The 17,967-nt window shown below is 36.6% G+C and overlaps 1 long non-coding RNA gene across 2 annotated transcripts; it reads left to right on the plus strand.

The window, feature by feature from the left end:
• The first annotated feature begins 2,303 nt into the window (after positions 1 to 2,303).
• Positions 2,304 to 3,750, plus strand: LOC149216552 (uncharacterized). 2 transcript variants are annotated; one of them, XR_016250573.1, is made up of 4 exons: positions 2,304 to 2,980; positions 3,070 to 3,158; positions 3,254 to 3,295; positions 3,422 to 3,750. It is a non-coding gene; the product is annotated as an uncharacterized LOC149216552 (long non-coding RNA). The 2 variants fall into 2 exon arrangements; XR_016250572.1 differs by having other exon boundaries at positions 3,070 to 3,295.
• The last annotated feature ends 14,217 nt before the right edge of the window (positions 3,751 to 17,967 follow it).

Raw genomic sequence — 17,967 nt, forward strand, 5'->3', positions numbered from 1 at the left:
CCCCCTCTCCCCTACCCTATTTGGCATTTACATCGATAAGCTCGAAGGCTATTTATAGGAATCAGGATGTGATGGCACGATCTTATCTGGGATAGTCGTCATCCTTCTTCTCTATGCTGACGATATTGTTCTTTTGGCAACGTGCCCATCTGATCTTGATAAGCAACTTAGGCTTCTTAATAATTTCTGCTCTAACATGGGTATGACTGTTAACACTGACAAAACAAAAGTTATGATTATCAAATCTAAGAAGGACACTTACACTAATTTTATGTATGAAAATAATAACTTGGAGGAAGTGTATTCTTACAAGTACTTAGGAATTGATATTCATCACAAGCTCAATTGAAACCATAGCATTGAGAAAAGGATTAGTGGGGGTTGGAAAGCTTATTTTGGTCTTGAAAATAATTGTAAAACAACAAACCTCATAATGTGGGATAAAAAGAAGTTCCTCTTTGAAACCTTAGTCACTCATTTTATCTTATATGGCTATGAGATTTGGGGTTGCAGCATCTGCAGAGAATCATGGAGAAATATTGAACAAATCGAGAAGCGTTTTATAACTTATAACCTGAAAATTAAAAGTAATACACCCTATCGTATTCTCCTTATAGACGCGGGTATTTCCCCTATTGAGAGCCTAGCTATGATTAGGTTTCTGTTGTACAAGAACAAACTCAATAACATAGACGATCATAGACTTCCTAAGGTAGCTTTAAGTTCCAGCCAAAACCACCGAAGGCTCAATCAAGGGCGGCATAAAGACACAAGGGCTTGGTTAAACTATTGGGAGATCAACGAGAATGATGCATTGAAAAACATAAATAACATTAAAGATATTGTTACTTCTAAGTTCAAAGAAAAAATGTGGTGCGAGAAAGATTTAGCAACTAAAAGAAAATTAAGTTATTATAAGAAGGTCATCAACCCCACCCTAGAAGATCAAAAGTATCTCTCTATTTTAACTAGCTCAAAGAAGAAAATTAATATAGCAAAGATTAGAACAAATTCTCATGAGCTCCATAGTGAAACAGGTTGTTGGGCAGTTCCTAAAATGCCATGGATGGAAAGAATCTGCCATAAATGTGAGAATAGGAACATCGAGGATGAAAACCACTTCCTCTTAGAGTGCCATGCGTACGACCACATTAGATCTCAATTTCACAATCTGTATTACAATACTGACCTTCCTAGCCTTTTACAATGTCAAAATTATAGTGAGCTCGGGAGGCTTCTCTCCAAGCTTTTTGAGCATAGGAATAAAATCTTAGATCAAAATAAATAATTTGTTTCTTTAGGTCCGATAGACCAATATTTGGTCTCAGCGAATGTTAACCATCATCATCATCATCATCATCATATAATATAATATTTAATAAAACCATATTAATATATATTATTATAATAAATTTTATTTATAAATTAACAATATCCCTAATAAAATTAAATAATTATCTATACTTAAAAATCTAAAAATAATATATTAATCAAAATTTCACCTTCACTTAAGTGAAAAATATTATATAAAAAATTAATATATTATATATACAACATTAATGCAGATCAAACCAACAAACTATATGAGGAAGAGTGAAAAATTAAGTGATATTTATAATAATTAATATAAAAATAGTCTAATGTTATTAAAAAGGAAATGAGTAAAATTCTATTTATAATAATTAATACAAAAATAGTTTAATATTATTAAAAAAAACCTTAAAATTATAGAATATTTCAGTTTCAAAGGGACACTTGGATATTTACCATTTCTAAACACTAATAGTGCAATGGGTAAACAATGAATTCTTATTAAACTCCAAATTTAACCTAATTGACTTAACATCATCCACACGACGACTTTATATCTAAAGTCATCTAGATTAGCTTGTTTGTCAAGACTTCCATTACAATTCAGTCTATCTAGACTATAGAGATTATAGGCTTCGAGACATCCCAAGACACCAATGTCAATAAAGGGAATTGTAGTTTTGGCTCAGCCGTAAACCCAAAATACTTTATGACTCATGACATAAATTACCTTCTTTAATAAAGCCAAATGTCAAATGTTTATCAAGAAACCTCTGTGTACGAAATCAAAGTCATTACTTCGTCTTCTACTGCCCTTGCGTTTGCGTGCACAACTCTGAATATTGACCCATCGCATTACACGTTGCATTGCAAATTGCAGTGAGTCGTTTGAAACTTCAAAGACGTGGCAGCATGTATTTATTCTTCTTTCTTCTTCCCTGCCTTCGCTCTATATAAGCCTCATCTCCTCCATCCCTTCTACATAGAAATCAAGTGCTCTCCCAAACTTTACTCCATAACAATTTGATTTGGCTGATTGTTGTTCTCGCTCTATATAAGCCTCATCTCCTCCATCCCTTCTACATAGAAATCAAGTGCTCTCCCAAACTTTACTCCTTAACAATTTGATTTGGCTGATTGTTGTTCTCGCTGGATATGGCAGCAGCAAAATGTATGGCTCTACTTCTTCTCGCAATGGCCGTGGGAGGCACCCACGCCTTGGACTTCGTGGTCACCAACTCTGTCCAGAATAGCAACGGTGGGAAGAGATTCGACAACGAGATCGGGAAGCTCAACGCCTTGCAGATAATGTACAACGCCTCGTGTAGGCCACGACTCCGCTGTCGCTGATGCTTTCTACAATCAGAGTGACCGCCAGCACGTTCTTCCTGTCGGCGGACGTTTGACGAGCTACGAACAAATCCAATTCATTTGGGAGACCTTCGTACTGGGCATGGGTGCCCCCCACGGTCATTGCGAGAAGAAGTAGAGCAATACCTTTTAATGGTAACCCTTGATCATTCTACGTATCGATCAGACGATCCAGGATTTGCAGGGACGGTTAATGGTAACCACCCCGCCTCCATTCCGTCTTTTTGTTGTCGTCGCTCTGCAACCAAACCCTATGGCATCAAGGGTTTTGGTTCGATATTGCCACTGTAATTCCATGGTCAGTATAAGAAAATACCTCCTTGAGTTCTATTATTGTTTATGATACTTTGAATAGTCCTTACAGAATTTTCTTTGGCTTTAGTGCAGGTTCCAATTTCCATGGAGGGTTTGTCTACCGAAGAATATCAATATTCTATTTTTCCAATCTCTTTAACAACTTCCCAAGTACACTGAAGGTTATGTTTTATGATCTCCTTTCCTTACATTCTTCTGGTGTTTCAGTTGTTCCTACAGGGTTCAAATCATAATGTAGTTGTTTTTTTTGAATCAGGGCTTCAACTGGGCCGCACCATAACCCATCATTCCATGTCAGGTACGAGTTTTTCTTGAACCAGAGATTTTCGTTTCCCTGGAGTCATTCTCTTTTCCTATATTGGTTTCCCCCTTAGATGTATATAAATGGCTAACTACAGGGAATGTTGCAACCTGTTGTCTGCAGGCAAATTGTTCTCACCTCCCCATAGATTTTTTGTTACTACGGGGTTGTTAACATGCGGCCACACAACATCCGACTCGAGCACTAATTCCTTTGTATCTTCTAGGTGTCATTCCTCATTTGGAGTATTCAGCCTTGTCTAGCTTTTAAGGGTTGTCAACCTCATATTGTCTACTCAAATGTTTATTGAAACTATAGACTGGTCCATTTTATTATCGGTCTATGATTACCCTAGGTTTTTATTTGGTTGTTTTTGTACAAACTGAGAGTTTAATACCTGAATATATGTAATTATAATACCTTGAAGAGCTTCTTTTTACTCTTGATACCCAGCTGAGCTGTAATTTCTATGTATATGTATTTATTGAGAGTTATTTTACTTATCAAATTACTCTTATTAGTCCCTGCCATCTAGCAATGGTCAGGGACTATAGTAATCGAAAACAATGCCATTAGCATTACTTTAGCTGTTTTGACCTGTTTCTTACTCCCCGCTCTTAATTTATAATCAAAGTTTTTTAAGATGGATGGATTTACCATCTTATTTAACCTCTTCCCGAGGTGGGGAGGCAAAAAGCATAGGTTATAATATATTTGTTTGTTCATATTTTCAAAGTTGTAAATGCTACTAAACTAATGCTAGCATTAATAGAGGGCATTAAATAGCAACCTCAGCCTATTGTCTCACATCAGCGTATTTAACTCTTTTTCAATTACATGGTTTCCAAACACATACTCTTTTTCAATTACATGGTTTCCAAACACATGGCCACATTTGTACAGTTACATGGTTGCCAAACACATGGTTGCATGACTTATAGATGGCTCTTAGATGCATGGGAGTAACATCTAGAACATCCAACTATTAGTTCACACCTTAGAATATATAATATCGCTACAACTTGTTGTGCCACTTCAGCAAGGCAACCGCAACAGTCAGAACAGACCTCTTCACGCCCCAGGAAGAACAACCCTCTTCACGCCCCAGGAAGAGAGGAAAACGAGAGTTTTTTGCGGCAATATCATCACCTGAGACTATATAGGAGTGCTGGATAAGGACATGTAAGCAGGGATCTGCATATGAAAGGGAAAACATATCATTTATCTAAGCAACAACAAGTATGGCATCTTTCTATGCTTAATATGCCATAAAAAGTCTTGAAACTGACCACTAGATCCTGCTTCAACTCACTCAATCCGGTCAGGTATTTTGCATTTGCTCTCCAATTCAGACTTCAAAGTTGGTTTCCAACTGAATTAGTATGAAAATGAATTTTAACAGCGGTAGCATAATTGTTTTTCTACAGAATTAAACAAAAAAACTTTAAACTAAAAAATTAATTTTAATTTATTTTTTCTTACTCATCTAAATTAAATCATAAATGAAATTGATTTTTTTACAGTTTTATTGCTCTTTAATATTTTCAGTTACTAAAATTTGAACGGAAATGATACGCAAAATCTGATTATGCCAAACAATTTTCTCTCAGCATTGGTAACTTTTTACTACATGATTAGCTTCCTTGTTGTTATTCCGATAAAGACTATTGCTTCTAAGTTATGTCTAGCAACTTTTTGAAAGCATTCGTCTCTGCTCTAAGGCTGTAAAGCTGCTATTCCTCTGCTGCTGGCCATTTTAGTTGCAGAGAAGCACAAGCTTTTTTAATTTGAAAAGATGGTTTCTTGACTACATAGACCGTTTATTTTTAATAGTGAGGCCAAGCTTTTGTACATGGAAATTGGTAATTATCATTCTTCATGACTATATATAAAATCAAGAAGTCATGAGGGCGGTGAGAATAACTGATCTGGATGCGAATAACGAAACCAAAAATAGAACTAGAAAGCAGCCGAGGTTGCATGCTTAAGCAGGCCCTTATTAATGTTGCTTCTGTAAGGTCAAGATAATAGCCAAACGAATTCTCTCATATCTCTAGCGCTGACAGAAAAGGAGAGTGAGCCGACTCACTATCCGTCCGTAGTGAGGGAGAGGGACCTAGGGACACCACCCAACAAAACCTGAATTTAACTTTGTTATAGCATTTATTGTGTATGTCTTGTACAATGGGCTGTAGAATGCCCCTGTCAACACAAATATCATTCTCCCATTCTCTATTCACCAAAATGCAATGCAGATAAAATTAGCAAGCCAAATATCTGTATGTCACTCTCTATCCACCATAATGAAATGCAGACAAAATCAACTGGCAGATAGTATACTGAAAAATTTTAGCCAATTCAGTTAGCCCCAATTATTACAGAATATCATTATTGTTTCAATACATAGCATCTTTATGCAACTAATTAGTCTGACAACGAGCATTTATTAGAAATTGAAAGATAAAAGAAGTATACTAACCTCTGTATTCACCAGAAATGGTACCAGTGCCACTACTCCAGTAAGAGCACTCACCGGAGGTAATGGAGTATTTCTGTCTTTCTTGTCCATTAAGTTCTCCCAGTTCCTGCTTGGGAGATAAACGAAACGGACCTGAACGATTACGAGTAGGAAAGAAAACATGTAACCTGACTGAATGATAGGAAATAATATGTTTAACGTTACTAAATGACATCTGTCAAAATGCATGTCTAAATATTGCCGTAAAATGCATGTCGAAATATTGTCATAGATTGAATGTACTTTATTCAGTCGCATTCCTTACCCTTTATGTTGCAAGCATTCGTTCTTTTTTTGTCTCTTGCTCTGAAGCTTAGTGGGTCCCCATCTGAGCAGTAAGGCCATCTGAAGGCAGTTTCTAAAAATATCTTCAGTAGTAACCTTAAAGCCGCCTGTAGCAGCCTCTATCTCCTCCATGTACTCTTTCAAGCCTAAAATCTGCTTCTGAATCCTTAACGCAGACCTTCGGACGCCCTCCACAGCTCAACATAGATCCATCCGGCTGCCTTATCAGCGTTGTTTACCGCCCTTCATTTTCTTGCTCACCTAGAATCTTTAGAGAGTAGACAAGTGGAAATGAGACAATGCAGCGGAGCTAGAGCATTCCACGCCTTTGGGGTGAACTCGCATGTCAGTGGCAGGAATTCGAACCTGCAAGGGAACTTCTACAGTAAGTTTAAAATTCAACGCCAGAGAAAATATTCGCATGTCAGTGGAAGGAATTCGAACCTGCAAGGGAAATTCTACTGTATTGTAACTATAGCAATGAGGGCAAGCCCAAACTGGCTCTTTCTTTGGCAGAAAGAAGGCGGCCATGAATGACAATCTACAACAAAGGCACCCGTTTGGGGTGCTATATCAATCTCTCTCCTCTAATTCCATCAGTCCACACATATAGCAGGCCATCATTACAGTTATGGCAACCATTTTTGAGAAATTTAAGAGTCGCAGTTGAAAAGCTTGAGGATGTTCGTGAAAATATTCGTGAAAATATATGTGAATAAACAACATGTTCGTGAAAATATGTGAATAAACCTGCATCTATCAGTTGACAACATGCGGAGTCCATGCAAAATAAAACATGGATCTCTTTCCAAGGATACTTTCCCACTAATGACAAGTGTGATTCCACCCACTCATCTATATTACATGAAAATTAAAAAACAAATTCATACTTTCCATTTATTTGTAATTTTATTTACACAGTTAAAAACGTTGTAGCAACAATTCTACGCAAAAAGAAATTGTTGTTGCTCCATTTTCAATAAAAAAATAAAAAAGAAATTTTTGTTGCTCCATTTTCAATAAAAAAATCGAAGTTCACGAGCTGTGAATTTTACTTGTTTCTCCACGGGCATTGCAAACTGCGTCGTTGATTGCGGAGGAGTATGTGGAGAGCATATTATATTTCAATCAACGAGCTATAGTTCAGCCTAGACAACTTTTCATATGTGTGGGAGAATTAGCCAAATAGAGAGTTATTTCTTAAAGGTATGTTGTGTTGGGGCGAGACCAAACAGGTTGGGCCAAGGCAAGCGAAGTATGATAAAAGCCATGTAAAATAAAATAAAAACTTGCATATTTAACTTAAATGATAATAAAAAAATTAATGAGACCGAATAATATAATATCTGTGAACTTTCATCCAAACTTCAAAGCATTTTGAGTTTATATGCCCTGTTATGAGAAGACTAGAATATGCTATTATTTTACTCTATTTGATTGTTATTAGTGCTTCCACTAATGATGGCAATATTGTTGAAGGTGCTTCTTTTTCTCTTCCATCCATCTTTGCCTCTGCAAGCTTGGGGGCCAGGAAAGAATCTAGAACAGGCCATACCCTTTTTCTCTGCACCTGCCTTTGCAGAATCAACTTTCATTCAGTGTATTGACACATGATCCATATCTCCCAACTACCTATATCACCCAACCACTGGGACCGGTGACTAAGCAACTGGATCAGGGATTCTAGGTCGACAACTGGTTCAATGGATGCAACTCTTAGGTGAACTTCAATGGCATTTCAACGGGTTCTACTTCAATTGCTTTGCTACTTCAATTGCTTTAGGTCATTGAATTTGAAGTAATTTAAGTATTTTTTTTTAGGGAACTGAATTTATACATATATATTTGTCTTTTCATGTCGTGAATACATGTAGATTCAATCTTTGTGTTTTTTGCTTTAGGTCATTGAATTTGAAGTAATTCAACTATTTTATTTTTCAGAGAACTGAATTTATAGAAATATATCTATCTTTTTATAATTTCAACTTAGTTAACACTCTCTGAATCGTTTTGCAAAACATGGCATTTGGTACTGCAGGACAGTGGATCTCATAAAACTCTTGACTATGTCTCATCCATGAAATCCATTGATGGAACCTATGATGCTGTTGGGAAACTTATCTGTATGAATTCTATCTTTGAGAACTCATGTCTGGAATGTTTGGCATAGGTGGTTTGAAGACTAAAATCACGCACAACATCTCTAAGTTCAAAGTCAATCTATGAAGTTCTCAACCACCGCTGAAGGCATGAACTACCTGCTCCCTGTTTCTCCCACTTAACGCAGGGACTAGTTGCCGTGCAACTCTCCTTGTTAATGACATAACTTTCTCGGTTCCATTACAAGGTTTACTCCTGTAATTTTTAGGTTCATAGTTGTTTTTTGTTAGCTACTATTCATAATTGACAAATCTTGGTTTGGAATTACAATATGGATGCTTGGTTCACAATTTGGTTTCTCATATGTTTCCTTGCACGAATCTTTTAATTAGTAAATATAATTCTATTTATAAAGAGGGATTCACAATTTTCTATTGACAACTTCTTTTTGATTAGTTCCTTATGACTTGTTTTGTTCGAGCACTGATATATAGTTGAGTGATAATTTATATTTTTCTTATCAGGGTAGTTACTAATGGTTCTGGTAAGGTAGACGGAGCTTGACCCCATTGGGCTCTGCCCATATGGTCTCTGCTTTTATACATGTATTGGGAGTGGGACTAACCTAGTCCCTTTGTATCTTACTTGCAGCAAGAAACTATAACCAAAATAACCTAATGACATTATGGATTACAAATTGTAGTAATTCGGTTTGCATGTTTAAGGTTTTGTTTATTTCTAAACGAAGGAACTAGATTTGTTTCCTTTTTAACACTAGCTCTTTTATCTCATTTGGATTATTATCTTTACTTAGACCATTAGATTGTGGGGTTTATAATTAACGATGTGGGGTTTATAATTAACGAATATGATTCCAAGAATAAACAAGTTTACTGTAAGTGTCTATTTCTTTAACAAAGAAAAATCACCTCCGCCAAAACCCTCTCCAGAACATACTGTGAATTTTGTTACCACATTTCTTACTTAAAAAGATATCTTAAAAAAATAGATTATATTACAAGAGTACTCCAACCAATATTTCTACAGAATAGTTAATTCCAAACCATTAATTCAAAACCCAATACTTTGATTCTTTATTACAAAGAAACATATAAAACATTGCTATTTGAACATAATGGCATATCAATTTAAAAGTTCGGGCACTTATTTGTAAACTTAAATCTACCAGGGAATTAACCGTGATAGAATAATTTCCCACCCAACCACCAAGATTGGAAATTACATCTAAACCTCCCCCGAGCCTCTTGTAAATTTTCCAGAGTTGGTTAGTAGAAATTATTGTTTCTTGGACCTCAAGAGTCCCTTTCTAGCCAAGAACTCTCTAGGTTTAGGGTTTCGAGTAGCACATGACCAACTCAATAATATCCCAACAATGTATTTTCCTTGGCAATGTCCTGATCAAGGTATTTTCCTCTCTCTCATTTTTCCTTCTTGCCTCTCCAAACTAAGATGCTTTCATATCTAAGGGAGGAGGATGTAAATGTCCCAACAACTTGGAAATTTCAAGATTTTCTTTTAGGTATCCTCTCCATGATTTAGCATAACATTTCTTTTTTATGAAAAAAAACAATAATATTTAACTTCTAGAGTCCATTTTTTTAAATTTTAACTAACCTATAATTACCAAGTCTTTACATAATAAAGTAAATGACAAATATGACAAATATTTATACAGCCAAGGAGGATGCTACATCTCCCCCATCCTTGAGCAAATCACCATCCTTGATGTTCATACATGTCTTTGGAACATGTCTGGGTATGATTTCCGCATGAAGCTTTCATCCTCCCAAGTGACCTCTTTCGGACTAAAGTGCCTCCACTAACCTGGGAGATAAATCATCTTTGTAATGTTGTTTCTCTCCACAAGGGTTTTATCAATAATTATCCATTCAGTTTGACCTACACATCTGATCCAGGTGGCTCCAAAAATAGAAGTGGCCTTGAAAAAACTTAAAAATAAAAGTCATCAGATGGAAATGAAACTAGGACCAGATTGTAGTGCTTTTTGCCTTGATTCCAATGATGTGAATGACACTCAAATATGAGTTCATATGCTCAAGATATAGTTGGTCAAATTTCTGGTTAAACTAGGCCAAGTGGCGATCACTAACGAGGCAACAATTTGGCGAACAGACTACGCACAAAAAATGATGGTCAGAAACGGAGAATTTTTTGCCTCTTTAATTCGTCGAGTGACGCTTAAAAATTGGATCCAAAATTTTAACTATTATTCTATAAAAATAAAAATGAAACCTAAAATTTTGGGTTTCACCCCACAACGACATTGCATATATATATTGAATACAATAAATTGGGTGGGCCACCCAATGGTGGACCCGCCCAACCCTTCAACAGAAAGGCGCCATGTGTTCGAACCCCGCCGACCCATGTGGGTTGGCTCACCAACAGGTGGCTCCAAATACAAACCATTATTGTTATTCAAATCACAACTATGGATGGTTAAAAACAAAATGTCGCCATATAAAACAATGAACCTTTAATTGTGGTGCGACATGTTTTGAACCCAACCCACCCCACCATAGTCGCCTTCTTCGCCAGCGCGCCATGGAACATAAGCTGTTAACTTCGCCCTCATTTTAATATAAAAACCTCAAAATTTGCTCATCAGAACGAAGGCATGGTATACCAAGGAGAAGAATTTGATTTTTTGCAAGTGCAAACAGAAGCGCCTAGGCCAGAAACACACATAGGTGGGCATGGAAACTGAGAAATATTTTGAACGAATCTTGGGAGAATATTCTTGAAGGGAATCTTGAGGGAATCTAAAGCTTCCTTTGAGCTTTAGAGGTCTGTTTCTCATAATATGGTCAATTTTATAGTTGTTTGACATGATTTTGCACCATGAATCCAATGGTGATGTTCGCTTCTGCATTTTAACTTTGTATTTTTCATCCATGACATAAATTTGAGGTATAAGGGTCATTTATATAAAGTTTATTGTAATTCATTTTTGTTGTCATTTAATGAAAGAGGCCTCCCAACTTTGTGCCTTTCATCTCATGGTTCCTTTATGATTTCGACTTCTTTTCCATGTGTTTAAGTTACTTTATTAACATGCTCTTTTATATGCAATTATGTATGCATCCTTGAAGTTAAAAGATTTGGATCAAGTTTGGTATCAGAGAAAGCCTTCTTAATGCAAGTTGCATGAGTGAATGTTAACTATGAACAAGCTCCAAAGAGGAGAAGGAAAACTCAAATATTTTGATCCTGAAGCAGGGCATGCACAACGAATATGGAACATGGTAATTGAGGAAGCTCGAATTGAGGAGGAGAAAAATATTGCAAGATCTTCTTTACCATGGTAGAGAAAGCTGACGAGTTGTTTGCAGAAAATGAGAAGACAATCAAGCCTAAGAAGAAAGAACCAGATGAGCATCCATTGGTAAATCATGAAGGTGGAAGAGGAGATCCTTCTGAACCATCATCTCCATCCTTAGCCACATTTATTTTTCTTCTTCTCATCACTCTAACAAAAATCATAGGAATACATTTAAGAAGTCATTTTTAAGCTAGATGTAAAGTTTGATTTGCCCACATATAATGGAGAATGTAATGCAGAGAAACTAAACAATTGGATTAGGCATATCAAAGCTTACTGCCAGATTCAACGTATCAAGGAAGATGACGGCAAGATCCAATTAGCATATCTTCGCCTAAGTGGCACTGCTCTCATCTAGTGGGAGAGAAAGTTGCAAAAAGGTAGCAAAAACTTGGGTAATCTCCTTTTTTCCTGGTCCAATTTTTTTTTTTAATTAAAAGATCAGTTTTATCCTTTAGGTTATCAACAAAAGGCTTTAATGGAATGGAAATATTTGTGATAAGGAAATGGTCAACATGTACAAAGCTTCACAAAAGAGTTTAGAAAACAAGCATTGAATTTGGGCATTTCACTTGAATCACCCAAAACTATAACAAAGTATATTAGTGATTAACATAGTTACATCAGGAATTCTTTGTTGTTATTTGAGCCTATTACTATTGATGCGGCCAGTGTAAAGGCCATTCACCTTGAAATCAAGGGCAAGAATGATAAAGAATAGAAACCAAAGAAATCATCTTTCAAACCTCAAAATGTTGAGTTCAAAGGAAAAGGCAATGGAAAGGATGATAAGGTAGATACAGCCAAGAAGGATGAAGGAGGAAAGCCATGTTTTACATATTGCAAGAAGGAAGATGATGATGATGAACACTATTGGAAGTTACATCCGGAGTTGAAACCAAAGATATTTGGTGGTAACAACAAGGAAAAGATAGTGGCAACCGCACATCAAGACCTTGGATCCGATTCCGGTGACGAGACATAGATCACAACAGTAGGCATACAAGGTACTCTTTCTTTTCATGCTAATGAAAATTATGAATTCAATGCAAGTACAAGTTATTCAAATGAGTCTGTTGGTAATGAACTAAAGAGGATTGAATTGTTCCACATTAGAGTCGTAATGAAACATACTAAAGTGGAAACCTTGTTTGATATTAGCTCACAAGAAAAATTGATTTTAGAATCCTTGGGTAAAAGGTTATGATTAGAGACCAAGCCTCATATGAAACCCTACCCTCCAATTTGGGTGTGTGATAAAGGCAAATTACATGTAACCAAGCAGTGTAGAGCTATAATTGTGATTGCATGCAAACTAGTAGATGAGGATGATCTTGATGTTGTACCCTTATATATTTGTGGTATTGTACTAAGGAGTCCATATTTGTATGGCATGAAAGAAGTTTTATTTTGCCATGAAAACAAGTATCATGTCACGAAAAATGAGGCAGAATACATTGTTAGATCTCATCGTGAAAAAATCATTTCCAGTCATGTAAGTGCAAGTCAGATGAAGAGATTAATTAATTCCAGCAAAGGATGCATGCTCATGGTTGTGAGAGCAAAGGATGTTGAGACATCTGAAGCTTTCGAAGGTTGTTATCCCACTCATAAAAGGAATTTTATGAAATTTTTTCTAACTATAGTGGGATTTTTCAGGAACCAAGTGGGTTGCAAGATGCTCCTTTACGCAACATTGGTATGTACAGGTTTTCAACCATTGAGATGGAGGAGATAAAGAAGAAGGTGTAGGAAATTCCGAACCAAGGGGTTATAAGGCCAATTTATTCTCCGTGTAGCTCACCTATCATGTTTGTGCCAAAGAAGGATGGCTCATGGAGAATGTGCGTGGACTACAGAGCACTCAACAAAATAACAGTGAAGAATTGGTACCCTCTCCCTCGCATTGATGATTTGTAATATAAATTGAAAAAAGTTGTCTATTTCACAAAAATGGACTTGCACAATGGCTATCATTAAGTCAAGATTGCAGAACAAGATGTATGGAAGACTACATTCAAGATGAAACAGGGGTTGTTTGAATGGCTAGTGATGTCATTCGAACTATGCAATTCTCCGACCACATTTATGACGGTGATGAATGATATTTTCAAACCTTTTCTTGATGATTTTGGATTTTTGTATATTGATAACATTCTTTTTTTTAGTAGGACATGGGAAGATCATGTGAGTCATGTTAAGAAGGTGCTTGATGTTTTGCAAAAATAGAAATCGTATGTCAAAATTTCTAACTTTGAATTTTGTAAGACCTCTATGGTTTACTTGGGTCACATTGTCATAGGTGGAAAATTAAAAATAAATCCTTGTAAAATTGATGTGATTATAAAGTGGCCTAAACCAACCTTTTTTACAAAGGTTCGTAGCTTTCTAGGTGTAGTACAATACTCGAGAAGGTTCATTGCCAACTTCTCCTTCATTTCATCCCCCTTACATGCATTGACAAGTGTGAAGCAAATATTTTAGTAGGGAGGAAAGCAATAGACAACCTTTTATACATTGAAAGAGAAGATCAATACCGCACCAGTTTTGGCCTTACCAGGCCTCCAAAAACCTTTTGAGATCGAGACAGATGCCAGTGGATACTCCATGGGAGCAATATTGATGCAACATAGGAAACTTGTATGTTTCCATTCGAATACATTCTCCTAAGATGTTGTGAACTATCCCACATATGAAAAGGAGTTGTATGCCTTGTTTCAAAGCGTGAAGAAGTGTAAGAACTATTTGACTGGCAAGGAGACCATCATTCACACTAATCACAAACCCTTACAGTACCTTGAGTTGTAGACCAAGCTTCAACAAGCATTTGATTTCAGATGAATGGGATTCCTTCAACAATTTCACTTGGTAATGAAATACAATAAGGGCATCGACAACAAAGTGGTAGATATGCTTTCTCTCCCTCTTATTTTTGCATCAATAGTTTTGCAAAATTCTTATTTGCCTTTTGAAATTTATTCTCAACAGTATGTTGATGATGATGATTTCAAGGCGATTTATGCAAAGATGACTCATGAATCATAGGTGGACAATTACCATTTGTAGGGAAATTTGTGGTACACCTTCGAAAAATTTGTATTCCCATAAATGAGAGAATACATGCAATCAAAGAGGCACATGCCTCTCTTGTGTTAGGTCATTTTAGTGTAGGGAAAACTTTGTGTCATTTGCACAAGTTGTGTTATTGGCCTCACATGAAAAATGTTGTAACTCAATATGTAAAGGTATGTGTGTTGTGTTTAATTAGAAAGCTCACTAATAGAAAATTGGGGCTCTACACACCACTCCCTATTCCGAATCATCCATGGGAAAGTGTGTCAATAAATTTTGTAGGGGGCTTTCCTTTGTCTAGGAGAGGTGATGACTATTTGTATATTGTTGTGGATAGATTTAAAAAAATGTGTGTATTAATGCCTTATAAAAAGCGGGTCACTACAAAGCAGGTTGCTCATCTCTTCTTCCAATTTATATGGGTCGACTTTGGGCTACCCACATCCATTGTGTATGATTGATACTCTCGCTTTCTTGGAGATTTTTGGAAAGGTTTGTGAAGAATGATGGACACCAAGTTGAAGAGGAGCACGACATTTCATCTGCAGACCGACAAACAAACATAGGATGTCAATCGCACAGTGATACATTTACTCCAAGGCTATTGTGGCAAGCATCCCAAGTTGTGGGATAAGAAACTTCCCTATGAACAACATGCATACAATAGAGTAGTGAATTCATCTACTCATAGCTCACTATTCAAGACATGTTTTGGATATTTGCTAAAGGACCCCTTCACTAGCGAAATTTTGAGGTCTACAATGGGCCTCCTTAGAAAAATATACAACCAAAATAAACTTTATAAGAACTAATAGGATTCAATATGATGATGTCAACCATGGGGGATAATTCACCATTTTCGGAGTAAAAAAGTAGAAAGATTAAAAAACAATAAAATAATAAAAATACTTTTTCAACTCGTATTTTCAACTTATCTCCCTAACATTTTAGTCAAATTTCGAGAGGGAGTACTCGTTGGATGTAAAATTTAATCCCTCATCCAAGGAGTTCCCATGTTGCATACTTTCAATGGACCCAGCTACATGAAAAATGAGAAATAAATGAAAAATGTGATTGCAATCACATTTTTCATGCAGTTCTCATTTTTCTTGTAGCAGGATCCATCAAAAGTATGCAACATGGTTATTCCTGGGATGAGGAATAAAATTATTCATGCAACGAGTGTTTCTAATAGAGATTTAAGTAACCCCAATCTAATATTATTTTATTGTTTCCGCTATTATTTTACAATTTCCTTAGGAGGCCCATTTTAGACTTCAAAATGCCACTAATGAGACATATTCTTTGTGAGACATGAATATTCCAGTGGGAAATATGACAAAGACAAAGCATGGAAGTTCATTCTACAAATTTAGATGATTCACCAAATAGTGCAAAGAAGTTGGAGAAAAGTCAATATCAATACAAAGCTTGACATGACAAGCATCGAGTTGATCACCAATTCTAGGTTGGAGGCAAAGTGTGGCTCCACATAAGAAAACACAAAATGAAAGGGGAAGAAAATAAGTTGAGACCAATTTGATATGGCTCATTCATCATATTAGAGAAGATTTGAGACAATGCTTTTCATCTCGATTTGACAGTGTACATGCAGATGTGCTCAGTGGTGAACATTGAAAACTTGAAGCTTTATGAGCCTCCTTTAATCATGGACACCAAAGAGGTTGGGAAGGTTCCTATAGTGGATGATTTTTCACTTGAATACCTAGACAAGCTACCTAAGGACATCATTCTTGATAGGAAGACTAGGACTTCACAATGGGGAGAGGTAGAGTACCTTTGTATTGGTTTCAAACGAATGCATCTAAGTAAGGCCCAATGGATTTAAAAGGAGAAAGTGAGGGAGAAATTCCCTCACTTGCTAATTGACTGATAAATATTTTGGTGGCCCAAAATTTCATTAGTGCAAAGGAATGATCCAGGTGGCTCCAGAAATAGAAATGGACCAGATCGTAGTGCTTGTCGCCCTGATTCCAATGGTGCGAATGGAACTCAAAATTGAGTTTTTTATGCTCAAGATATAGTCGGTCAAATTTTTGGTCAAACTAAGCCAAGTGGCAGTCACTAACGAAGCAACATATTGCGCGAAGGGATTCCACATGGAAAACAATGGTTGAAAAGGGAAAATGTGTCACCTATTTATTTTTCCTATTGACCCTTAAAAACCAGATCCAAAATTTTAACCATTATTCTATAAAATAAAATAAAAATGGGGTGGTGGGCCACCACCCCTCAATGAAATTGCATATATACATCGAGTATAATACATTGGGAGGTCCACCCACCAGTAGACCCATCCAACCATTCAACACAAAGGCGTCATGTGTTAGGAGGCCGACGGGGTTCGAACCCACCTGACCCACCACCCCTCAACAAAATTGCATATATATATTGAATATAATCCGGTGGGCAAGTCACCCATCAACGGACCTGTCTAATCTTTCAACACAAAGGCACCATGTGTTACGAGCCTAGTGGGGTTGGAACCTGCCCGAATCATGTGGGTCATATCACCAACAAGCAACCACAAATATAAACCATTCTCATTATTCAAATCACAACTGTCGACAGTTCAAAACAAAATGTTGCTATATAAAACAATGGACATTTAATTGGAGCACAACAGGTTTTGAAACTGGCCCGCTCCCACCATATTCGCCTTCGCCACCAACAAGCCACGACTCATATGTTGTTAACTCCACCCTCATTTTAATATAAAAATCTCCACATTTTCTCATCCAAATGGAGACGTGGCAAACCAAGGAGCAGAAGTTGAGTTTTTGCAGGTTGAACTAGGAGTGTCACAGCCTAAACTAAACCCAGGCAAGCACAAAAATTGAGAAGTATATTATAAAAACTGTTGGGACCAAGTCCTATTACATCTGGGAAGAGAAGAGAAAGAGGAGAAGGAGAATTCCAAAATGGGTTCGCAGACCCTGGCTCCTTGTTGCTTGAATTGAAATACAGATTGAAAAGGAAACGACTATATTGCCTTACATATAAACCTGCTAAGAGACAAAATTTACAAGACATTAGATAAATTACTCATGCTGGTTGACCGAATCATCATACTGCAGTTCATGCTTTGCGCTGGCTCTGGTAGAGTTCTCTGCTTGCATACTTTGAGTGAGCGTTTTGATGTGGGCGATTGCTTCCTCCATGTGTTTACATTTTTCCTTTAATTCTTCAATTTCCACTTTCTGTTTTTCCAACTTCTTTCTCTTAGATCTACTGTCTGCCTGAAAATCTTCTTTGAGCTCGTTGAAATGTTTCACAAACCGAGCTATCATAAAACAATGAGCCTTACAG

The sequence above is a fragment of the Pinus tabuliformis genome, chromosome 1_1 (genome assembly GCF_031772625.1).
Source record: "Pinus tabuliformis cultivar Carrire ecotype Pingquan chromosome 1_1, CPIR1, whole genome shotgun sequence".
NCBI classification, from domain to species: domain Eukaryota; kingdom Viridiplantae; phylum Streptophyta; class Pinopsida; order Pinales; family Pinaceae; genus Pinus; species Pinus tabuliformis.